Below are 11,961 nucleotides of genomic sequence, written 5' to 3'. Positions count from 1 at the left end.
GAGAGGTTCACTGCAAGAATGTAAGGGTGAATCAATATAAGATCTACTAATATGATTCTATGAATATACACTACTGTAATTAATATGTAGCAAGCAGGAGAAAAACTATATGATCATCTTAAAAGATGCTAAGGTGGCATTTGACAAAATATAATAGCCATATCTGATTAAAAAAAAAAAACTTACAAAAGCAATTGAAACAGGCGAATACACTCAAATATTAAAGGCCTCAAACCAACAGCTAACCATTACATATCTGCATCAGCTCCGCTGAACCGGGATGGCACTAGATGCCTATCATTATAACTAACACGTGATACTGTGCTGGAGGTGGTGGTAGGGAATGCACTGTTTTTCCCTTTTTTTTTTTTTATTACCCAGGTTCCCATCAACGATAGAGGCAATGTAATTTGAAGAGAAGAAGGAGATATAATAAGAATATCAGATGTGTATATGATTCATGTTTGCAGATGATACAACTTTATTCCTAGATAAAGTTATTCCAATCAAAGCAAAAGCTACAAGAAACAAATAGAAAAAAAGAATAGGTGGCTGAATTCAAAATTAAGTTTAAATTAATGAGTTTTCAACTAGAAGCCCCCTAGGAGAGCAGGTATTTTTATAGACAAATTAAAGATAAAATGAGATTTCATGGCATAGGTGAAAATATTTAGCAAATAAATTATACTTCGCCCAATTTTGTAAAAAGTATGTACATACACATGTGCCGGGTGCAGTGGCTCACGCCTGTAATCCCAACACTTTGGGAGGCTGAGGCTGGCGGATTGCCTGAGCTCAGGAGTTCGACATCGCCTGGGCAACATGGTGAAACCCCATCTCTACTAAAAAATACAAAAAATTAGCTGAGTGTGGCAGCGAGCACCTGTAGTCCCAGCTACTCGGGAGGCTGAGGCAGGAGAATCGCTTGAACCTGCGAGGTGGAGGTTGCAGTGAGCCAAGATCACGCCACTGGGTGGCCTGGGTAACAGAGTGAGACTCCTGCTCAAAAGAAAGAAAGAAAAAAAAAGTATGTATGTACACATGTTCACCTAAAGATGGTTACCTAATGAGAGGAACCAAAATATTAATGTTCTGGGTTTTCTGAATTTTCTACATTACTTTCCCGATAAAGAGAAAAAGCAAAAATAAAATTTAAAGGTTTTACTAGATTTCCAGAAGCATTATTTATGAAAGTCAAAGCTTTTTTCCTAAACTAATTATCAAAATCACAGACTAATGAATAAATGAATGTCAAGAGCTCAAAAATGGGGTGAAAAATCTATGGCCAGCCACAGCCTGTTTTTGTAAATAAAGTTTTATTAGAACACAGCCACACTCATTTGTCTACTTATTGTCTATGGCTGCTTTCATCCTACAAGGGCAGAGCTGAGCAGCTGTGACAGAGCCAGGTGGCCTGCAAAACCTAAAACATTTACTAATTGGTACCCTAAGAACAAGTCTGCCAATCCCCTGACCATTAGATAATCTAGTCCATCCTACACTGTACAGGTGAGTAAACTGAGGTCCACAGAAGAATGGCTTCTCTATGGTCCAAACTCAAGTTAAGTAAGAAGCAATGAAGACTCCATTTCCATGGTACTTTCTACCACTTGGCCAGGAAATTCTCAGAACAGACATCCTGCTGTTTGGGAGGTAAACCTCAGAGTCTCCTATCACATCGCAAGTGAGTGTATTTGCCAATAAATTCATGAGAAGAGGACTTTGGGCCTAGTAACTATCCAACACCTGCTAAAGGTCTGAGTAAACCTTAGTAGATTCTAGAAAAAGTAACTTTAAAAACCACATAGGCCAGGCGCAGTGGCTCACGCCTGTAATCCCAGCACTTTGGGAGGCCCAGGCGGGCGGACTGCCTGAGGTTAGGAGTTTGAGACCAGTCTGGCCAACATGGTGAAACCCTGTCTCTACCAAAAATACAAAAAAATAAGCCGGGCATGGTGGCATGCGCCTGTAATCCAAGCTACTCGGGAGGCTGAGGCAGGAGAACTGCTTGAACCAGGGAGGTGGAGGTTGCAGGAGCCCAGATCACACCACTGTATTCCAGCCTGGGTGACAGAGTGAGATTCCATCTCAAAAAAACAAAAACAAAAACAAAAACAAAAAAACACGTAAGCACAGACTAGGGAAGGTTTAAAAACAAACAGATGCTGAGAGTATAATCTGGTTCAGTCTTCTAAATGGCACAGACTGTAACCCAACAATCCAGTCCCACTCCTAGGAACCTACCCTACAGAAACACCAGCTTAAGTGACTAAAGATACTTCTCTAGCACATTTAGGACAGCGCTGTCTGTAACAGCAAAAAGGGCCTGAATTCTAGGCAAATAAATATTATCAGCAAATGCAGTTATGTGTTAATAAAGAAGGGGGCACTTCATGTCTTTACCTTACAGAGGGTCCTAACCTTCTGAGCATGTAAATTTGTGACCCTTGCCATAAACAATCTCCACTGTTAGGTTTCTTCTGAGACAGAGAAGATTCACAACTCATGCCATTAAGGCAGTTAAGGACAACCAGCATACCTGGAAGAAGGTAATCTTCCCAGTTTACAGAGGATCAGAGATCCAATGCATTTCACCTGGATAATTCAGACTCAAAAGTTCAAATATGTATCTGAAATTACAGTAAAGTCACTTTAAAACTTTTTATTCTTTGCACAGCACTTTGAAAGCACAGTACAGTCATAAGGTGGAGACATGAGTAACTTACTGAATGAGAATTTCAGAAGTGTGTGAAATAATTTTGATGTCTACAGAAACAGGGAAAAGTGCACTTTCTTTCTATCTACTTGTTCTCTCGATTACTGTAAGAAGAGTGTTGAAGTCTACAATATTGTTAAGGATGTGTCTGGTTCTCCTTGGAGTTCTACGAGTCCTCATGTATTTTGAGGCTTTGTTATTAAGTTCATAAACCTTTAGGAAGGATTGTTTTAGGATGGGCTAAGATGTTATTCACTGTTTTAAGTGTTGGACCACTTCTTGGTCCAAGGACAAGAGAAATTCCACACAGATTAATATATGCATTTCTGAAATACTTTTTAACTTCCATAAATAAAATACACACACAGACCTCAAAAGAGGCACTATGAACATTCTGAAATCGAGTAAGAAGCCGTATTTCTAGTAAAACATATAAACTGCACCTACTGAATGTTGCCATTTTGTATGAATCACATGGCCATGCCGTTTCCCAAGTGTGTGAATTACAGAACATATCCATAAATAGAGAGGAGTCTAAGCATAACTTTCTTAGCAAATCTCAGGGGGTTCCATAGATAAATAATTTGACCAGTGACTCCTGAGAAAGAGGTTTTATATAGGAGAATCCAGACACACTAGGACATACTAACATCTCACAATTCAGTTTGCATATCAACATTTACACTTTTATAACACTGAAATTCTCTGAGTTATCAAATTTAATTTCTCAACCAAAAGTCTCTGAATCCTAATCCTTCCTTCCCTTCTGGCCTATATATATGACTCTTAGCTTAATTTTACCAGGACTGTGGCAGATTTTCTAATTATGTGTTAACTGACTGCCTCTTCACCCTACCACAAAGAACAACAAATAATGGAAAGTCATCTCACACATGACCCCAAATCTTATTGCAGAAATGCGATACCATCACATACACAAATAACGCGGGGCCCAGAGTCTCCACAAAGGAGGACCTCACTCAGCCAGATGGCTGGGGCTACCCAAGCTGTGCAGGATTTAGGGCAAATACAAGGCTAGAAAAAAAAGAGATGTTAGGTAAATTCTCACTGGTCTAACAGAGGCAGACTGCCTATAATGAGTCCAGGCGAACTTTCTGCAATGATAGGAAATGCCCCAAATGCTCTACATTTGTGTGGTGCAATACACGTGAATACAGAGCACTTGAAATGAACATATAATAGCTGGTGCCACTGGAGAAACCAAAGTTTTCATTTTACTTAATTTTTTTTTTTTAAGATATGGGTTCTCATTCTGTCACCCAGGTTAGTGTGTGGTGGCATAGTCCATAGATGACTACAGCCTCAAACTCCTGGCCTCAAGCAATCCTCCCACCTCAGCCTCCCAAATAGGTAGGACTACAGGCACGCCATCCTATGCCCAACTATTTTAATTCTTTTGTGAGGACAGGGTTTTTACAAAACCCTGTTGCTCAGGCTGGTCTTGAACTGCTGCCTCAAGTGACTTCCCACCTCAGCCTCCCAAAGTATTGAGACTACAGGTGTGAGCCACCACGCCTGGCCTACTTAGTTTTAATTAATTTAACTCTCCACATTTGTCTAGTAGCTACCATACTGGACAGTACAGAGGGTGAAAACAATCCACGGGTTTTGACTCAACATTCAGTTCCACAATTACCTGTGCTGCCTACTGCATTCAAGAGATTTAACCAGGCACTACAGAGACTGAATGGGACATTCCCTGCCCAAAGTAAGGTGTAATGAAGGAAGGGCCAGATCATTAACAGGCCATTTCAGTTCCACGTCTTAACAGACAAAGATATAGATAAAGGGGTTAAGTAATTAAGAGGATAAAACAATCCTTCCTAAAGGTGTATGGACTTTAGGAAGAAGCCTCAAAATACATGAATACAGACCCTCAAAATACATGAAGATTGCGAGAACTTCAAGGAGAAACAGACAAATCCTTCACAATAGCTGTCGACTTCAACACTTCTCTCAGTGATCAACAGAACAAGTAGAAAGACAGATCTTAATAACACTATCAACAAACTTGACCTAATTGATATTCATGCAATACTCCACCTAACAAAAGCAGAATACAAAATTCTTTTCAACTACATATGGAACATTCCTTAGACTGATAAAATTTTGGGGTACAAAACAAACCTCTAAAAATGTTTTGCAAAATTAAAGTCATACAAAGTATGCTCTCTGAACAAAATGAAATGAAATTAGAAATCAGTAACAGGAAGATACCTAAAAAATCCCCAAATATTTGGAAACTAAAACAATTAATGCACATGGTCCTGGAGGTTAAGGGGGTGGGAACCAAAGGAACTCAGCCCCACCTGGGGGTACAGGGAATGGTGATCAGAGACGGCAGGCTGGAGAAGGTGATGGATGGGTGACTAGGAGTTAGGTGTGTGGGAACTACAAAGAAATCAGTATTACTACATCAAGTTGAGATGAAAAGAAGAAATAAGGAGTGAATAAGGAAAAAAGAAATAAGGGAGATGTAAAAAGTAAAGTAGAGGTTCCTCTTCAAAGATTTTCCTCCCTGTCTAATTAGGAATAAATAGTAACTTCTCTTAGAAGCAAAATTTATTCGAAGACCTGTGCTAACATTCTTAAATATCTGCTAGCCGTAATAAAAAAATCAATGTGCTTTATGTTCTTAGCTCCCACAATGTAGCCTAAGTATTTGCCCTGGCATGCTTATAGTGGTCCAAGCAAGCATTAGGTCATAGCCTGTTCCATTTTATTTTATTTATTTTATCTTATTTTATTTTATTTTATTTTATTTTTTTGAGATGGAATTTCGCTCTTGTTGCTCAGGCTGGAGTGCGATGGCATGATCTTGGCTCACCACAACCTCCGCCGCCCAGGTTCAAGTGATTCTCCTGCCTCAGCCCCCTGAGGAGGTGGGATTACAGGCAAGTACCACTATGCCCAGCTAATTTTGTATTCTTAGTAGAGGTGAGGTTTCTCCATGTTAGTCAGGCTGGTCTCAAACTCCCAACCTCAGGTGATCTGCTCAACTTGGCCTCCCAAAGTGGGGGGATTACAAGCATGAGCTACCACACCTCGCCTCCTCTTCCTTATTTAAAAGTGTTTCTACCTTTCTCAACATTCCATAAGTTACTTCTTCCTTTGTTCCCCTCTACCTTTGCCTCTTTTAAAAGTTCTAAGTTACTAGCCAATAGGGACAAATACAGAATGTGAGGTCCCGTTCCAGTCAAAGGAAACCAGACACAGCAGTAGGGTAGACGCTTCAGTTTATAAATAACCCTGTCTTCTTTGTTCGGTGTACTCTCATGGCAAAACTGCTGGCGAGTGTACCCTTTCTGCAGGAAGTAATAATGGCCTTACTAAATAAATTACATTTATGTTCAAGTGCTATTTCTTTACAGCACTGGGGAGCAAGCATTTCTAACAGGAGATTTAGAAGTCAGTTCATCCATGACTCCTTTTCTCCCACTCACCACATCCCAGCCTAACCAATCTATCATCAAGGATTCATTCTAACTCCTGAATTATTTTCTGCCAGGCGCGGTAGCTCACACCTGTAATCCCAGCACTTTGGGAGGCCAAAGTGGGTGGATCACTTGAGGTCAGAAGTTCAAGACCAGCCTGGCCAACACGGTGAAATCCCCTTCTACTAAAATTACAAAAATTAGCCAGGCGTGGTGGCACACACCTGTAGTCCCAGCTACTCAGGAGGCTGAGGCAGGGGAATTGCTTGAACCCAGGAGGCAGAGGTTGCAGTGAGCCATGGTCACGCCGCTGTACTCCAGTCTGGGTGACAGAGTGAGACTTTGTGTCCAAAAAAAAAAAAGAAATTAAAATTTAATTTGCAATAATTCAGCAAATAATCGTAGTTATCTACCTAAGAGAAATGAAAACATATGTATAGATAAATGTACACGAATGTGCTCAGCAGCATTATTCATAATAGCCAAAAAGTGGAAACAGTTAAAGTGTCCATGAACTTACGAAATGGATAAGCAAAACATGGTCTCTGGGCACAGAGGTGTGTGCCTGTAACCCTAGCTACTCTGGAGGCTGGAAGGCTGAGGCAGGGAGCCTGGGCCCAGGAGTTTCAGGTCAGCCTGGGCAACACTGCAAGACCCTGTCTCCATTTAAAAAAAAAAAAAGTGGTATAGCCATACAATGAAGTGTTATTCAAATATAGTACTGATACATGCTAAGATATGCATAAACCTTGAAAACATTAGGCTAAATGACAGAAGCCATACATTGTATTATTCCACTTAATAAGTAATGTCCGTAAGAGACAAATCAACAGAGAATGAAAGTAGATTAGTGGTTGCCAGGGGGTGAGCAGGAGGGAGGTGAAGAACAGGGAGTGACTGCTATAGGTATGGACTTCTTTTGCGGGGGCATAAAAACGTGCTGGATTAGGTATGTTAATGGTTGCACAACTCTGTCAATATACTAAAAAAAACCTAAATTATATACTTTACAAGGGTTACATTTTACAGTATGTAAATTATATCTCCATAAAGCTGTTACCTTTTAAAAACTGAATTTTCATAAATATTGCTTGAAAATCATTCTGCAATTTAAAAGATGTTCAGTAAATGTTAACTATTACTGTCACTGTTTTTAAAATGTGACAATCACAAAATATTTGAAAATAACTATCTAGAAAAACATAAAAATTTTAGATATATGCCAGCAGACAAAACAATTAAAACATTATATTTAATTACATGCATTTTAATTCTTTCCATATGGTCACTTTCGATCTTTTAAAGTGCATTTTTTTTTTTTTAAGTTAAGAAACATGCTGTCTCCTGATGCTTATGTTAAAGAACCAAAAGCATGAAAAAAATTAGAGGCCGGGCGTGGTGGCTCCTGCCTATAATCCCAGCACTTCGGGAAGCCGAGGCAGGTGGATCACGAGGTCAGGAGTTCAAGACCAGCCTGGCCAGTACGGTAAAACCCTGTCTCTATTAAAAAGTACAAAAATTAGCCGGGTGTAGTGGTAGGCGCTTGTAGTTCCAGCCACTCAGAGGGCTGAGGCAGGGGATTCGCTTGAACCTGGGAGGTGGAGGTTGCAGTGAGCCGAGATTGTGTCACTGCACTCCAGCCTGGGTGACAGAGTGAGACTCCGTCTCAAAAGAAAAAAAAAATTAGAATAATTAGTGTCAGTGTTAAGCTAGTGCTGAGATCACAGCCACTGTCAACAGGCACTCAAAGAGAAGGAAGAACAAGGTGCGCAACAGGACTCAGGGAAGATCTCCCAGGAAGCGGGATTCGAGCCCGGCTAAGGAGCAGGAAGGGAAAAGGGCATCAGCTAGGATTTGCTCCTGCCTTACCCAGATTACCACCTGCCCACCCTGACTACTACTCTCACCCCCATGTCTCCACCATTACGGGTCTTTAGTCAAAGGGAAGACACGGGGTCTTGAGGACTGAGGAAAGGAGGACCTAACAGAAGAGACCAGAGCTCCTGGTCTTAACATGCCCAGTCCTTTTATATGCATGTTTCAATACAAACTTCCAAACACGCCCATGCATGAGCACAATAGAAAAGCACGAACTGTATGCAAGACTATTTATTACTGCATAACTAGGACACGCCTCTCTACTACTCACAAATCATGTTGCCTAACTTTTTCAAAACCCTTTTGGCTCTCATTTTAATTCCCATGTTTAACCTCTTGAGGTACTGATAACCGAAAACAGATGTCATTAATTTCCCTTATAATCTTGACCTCCCTATTGTTACTGAAAGTACTACCATTCTTAGGGAGGCATAGGTGATGCATTCCTCTCTCTACACTCTATGTGTCAAGGCCTGAAGAACTCTAAAGTACCTCCTGGACTGATCTTCCATTCAGGACTACAAAACCCATCAGCTATCTCGTCCTTGTCAATCCATCCTGCAGAACAGAAGCTATGCTAAACTTCGTGGCATCCCTCTGAAATCACACCCCACTCTTTCAAGATCTTCCGATCATCCCATACCCAAAATTAAAGATTTGAAATAGATTTGAAAGAGAGAGAGAGTTTCAGGCCACTTCCCTAGTAATTCTCTCAGTTTGGGAGAAAGGCTACACCAGTGGTTCAACAGCATCTCTGTGATTTGATGTGGTTCTGTTTCATGTTTGTGCATGGTGCTGCTGGGAATACAGCATATCTCCTCGGGGTGTTCAGGAGGGAAAAGGTCTGAGGATCACGATCTAGCCCAATCCTTATTCTACAGATGAGGGGGAAAGCACAGTTGCTATAGCCTGATCCTCTAGGTACTGCCCAACACGGCATACAAGGGAGCTTTGGTTTATTTCCTATTCACACTCTCAGGCTCTTGTTAAACCGAGTTACTTGAGACTGCCCACACTTTACAACAAGTGCCTGCTACTCCTCCTGCTCCCTCCCCCTCCCTCCTTCAATCTGCCTGTCCTTACCCTCCACATGCCCATCCAGGACGCCTATGCCCACACCAATCCCCTTAAACAGGGTATATAATCTCTCCCTCCTTTAAATGCCCACTGCACTTTGTACCACGCCTGTAGCAATCAGAAATTATACTGAAAAGATATTAAGTTGACACTGGTGGGAATAATATTGTCAAAGCAGTGATAAATTCTGTTTGAGGTAAATCTATGGTTCACTCATGGCATCTCTGCCACTGATCTCCACTGTCACAATCCTTAGAGGACATAAATCACTAACTCTCTCAGGATAACACCAGGACTTTTGTTTTATGAAGTCATCAGAGGTTCCAAGTTTTAAAATTCCAGGTAAGTATTCTCAGAAGTCTCACACAAGACTTGAGACTGAAACACAACATTCTGTTTTAAATACAATTTCTTAAAATTAGCAAATGCTTAATTTCAAAGTGCTGTCAGAACTTCACCAAATGCCTACTGAAAACACTTCCTACACAATCCTTCTCATTATATTGGCAATGTCATAAAACCTATAGGCTGAAATAATTCTAAATTTAAAAAGTACAAATAAATTAATCAAAGCATTATTCAGCCATATGCCTTCAGCTTAAGCAACCCTAGGTGATTTCAATTTTACACTAAACAGTTGTCATCCTTACATTTTTTCCATAAAAGGAAAACAATCTTCAATAAATAAACTTTGCATGACTTTAGTAATATCAACTAAAGTCATTGCATTAAGTTATATTAGCCACAAAATACTGAGTTATTTCTTATACTAGGAGTGGGTGATTTCTTATGTTAGGAATGTCAAATGCCAGTAACTAAGCCAATGCTATAAACTATAAAAATTAATCAAATTACTCTAAATTACCAATAAAGTAAATTCCTCTTTCAGCCTTTGCAGTACAACAGGATTCAAATTCATCAGTCATACTTCTTTATGTGTTATTCATATATCTTAAACCATTCTTCCATCTACACATTTACCTGACAGCCCTCCACCCAGGAAGTACAGACTATAAAACCATTGAAACTAGTACTGAGCCTAAACAACTCACTGTCACGCGCTGTTACTCATTCGAGGCAAGTGGGCATGTTCTAAAAGTTTAGAACTCAAAACATCACTCACATCTGGGGGGGTAGGGGGCAAGAGAAGGGAACTTAGAGGGCAGGTCAATAGGTGTATCAGTCCACCATGGCACACGTATACCTATGCAACAAACCTGAACGTTTTGCACATGTACCCCATTTTGTTTTTAGAAGAAATAAGGAAAAAAAGTCACATCCATTTTACCATAATCTTAAGAAATAATGTGCTGCAAAAGGTAAAACATCCAAATTAACATCACAGACAATAAAGGAAAATGCCTGGCAAGCAATATGAAACAGCAACTCAAAAACAAAGTAACTCTTGCAATGAAAAACATGCACTGGGCTGGGCGAGGTGGCTCACGCCTGTAATCCTAGTACTTTGGGAGGCCGAGGAGGGTGGATTGCCTGAGTTCAGGAGTTTGAGAACAGCCTGGGCAACACAGTGAAACCCCATCCCTACTAAAACACAAAAAATTAGCTGGGCGTGGCGGTGTGTGCCTGTAGTCCCAGCAACTCGGGAGGCTGAGGCAGGAGAATTGCTTGAACTCGGGAGGCGAAGATTGCAGACAGCCAAGATCGTGCGTGCCATTGTACTCCAACCTGGACAACAGAGCGAGACTCCGTCTCAAATAAATAAATAAATAATAAAAATAAAAACATTCACTGATCAAATTGTCCATTAAAACCCAATTAGAAAAGAATAACAACAACAAAAAACAAAAACCAATTAGAACAATTTTTAGTTCCCTAAATCCAAAATATTTAGGGGTTATGACACCCACTGTAGAATTATCAAAACTTCATCTATTACAAGTTCTCATCTACTAACAATAATTTATCCAACCAACCTTTGATGAGCAGCGGCTATGAGCGAAACACTGTTACAGGAGCTGCAGGGGAATAAGCTCAATACTGTCTCTACAGAGTTAATCATTTCAAATACGGATAGGACAAGTAGACACACAGTAGGCTGCAAGTGTCATTAAAAAAAAAACAAAATAGGGCTGGGCGCAGTGGCTCAAGCCTGTAATCCCAGCACTTTGGGAGGCCGAGACGGGCGGATCATGAGGTCAGGAGATCAAGACCATCCTGGCTAACACGGTGAAACTCCGTCTCTACTACAAAATACAAAAAACTAGCCTGGCGAGGTGGCCGGCGCCTGTAGTCCCAGCTGCTCGGGAAGCTGAGGCAGGAGAATGGCGTGAACCCGGGAGGCGGAGCTTGCAGTGAGCTGAGATCTGGCCACTGCACCCCAGCCTGGGCGACGGGGCGAGACTCCGTCTCAAAAAAAAATAAAAAATAAAAATAAATGTCAGGCCGGGCATGGTGGCCGACGCCTGCAATCCCAGCACTTTGGGAGGCTGAGGCGGACGGATCACCTGATGCCTGGAGTTCGAGACCAGCCTGACTAACATGGAGAAACCCCGTCTCTACTAAAAATACAAAATTAGGCGTGATGGTGCATGCCTGTAATCCCAGCTACTTGGGAGGCTGAGGCAGGAGAACTGCTTAAATTTGGGAGGCGGAGGCTGCAGTGAGCCGAGATCGTACCATTGCACTCCAGCCCCGGCACTAAGAGCAAAACTCCTTCTCCAAAAAAGAAAAAATGTCACAAATGTATCAAAAGTAAACACATTTTTTTAAAGGACACCTAGCTACAAATTGTAATTTAAGTCAGCATATGCACAACCATCAATCCTAAATATTATTTGCTAGGCCTTCAAATAGGACTTACTGCCCTGCCAAAAT

At 41.0% G+C, this 11,961-nt stretch overlaps 1 protein-coding gene across 5 annotated transcripts in view; it reads right to left on the bottom strand.

Moving 5' to 3' along the window:
* The window catches only part of LRRC37A (leucine-rich repeat-containing protein 37A3), an 82,496-nt gene that overhangs the window by 67,870 nt on the left and 2,665 nt on the right, over window positions 1-11,961 (bottom strand). The window lies entirely within an intron of this gene.

This window comes from Macaca mulatta, chromosome 16 (assembly GCF_049350105.2).
Source record: "Macaca mulatta isolate MMU2019108-1 chromosome 16, T2T-MMU8v2.0, whole genome shotgun sequence".
NCBI lineage: Eukaryota > Metazoa > Chordata > Mammalia > Primates > Cercopithecidae > Macaca > Macaca mulatta.
This window is presented reverse-complemented; position numbering and strand designations above follow the sequence as displayed.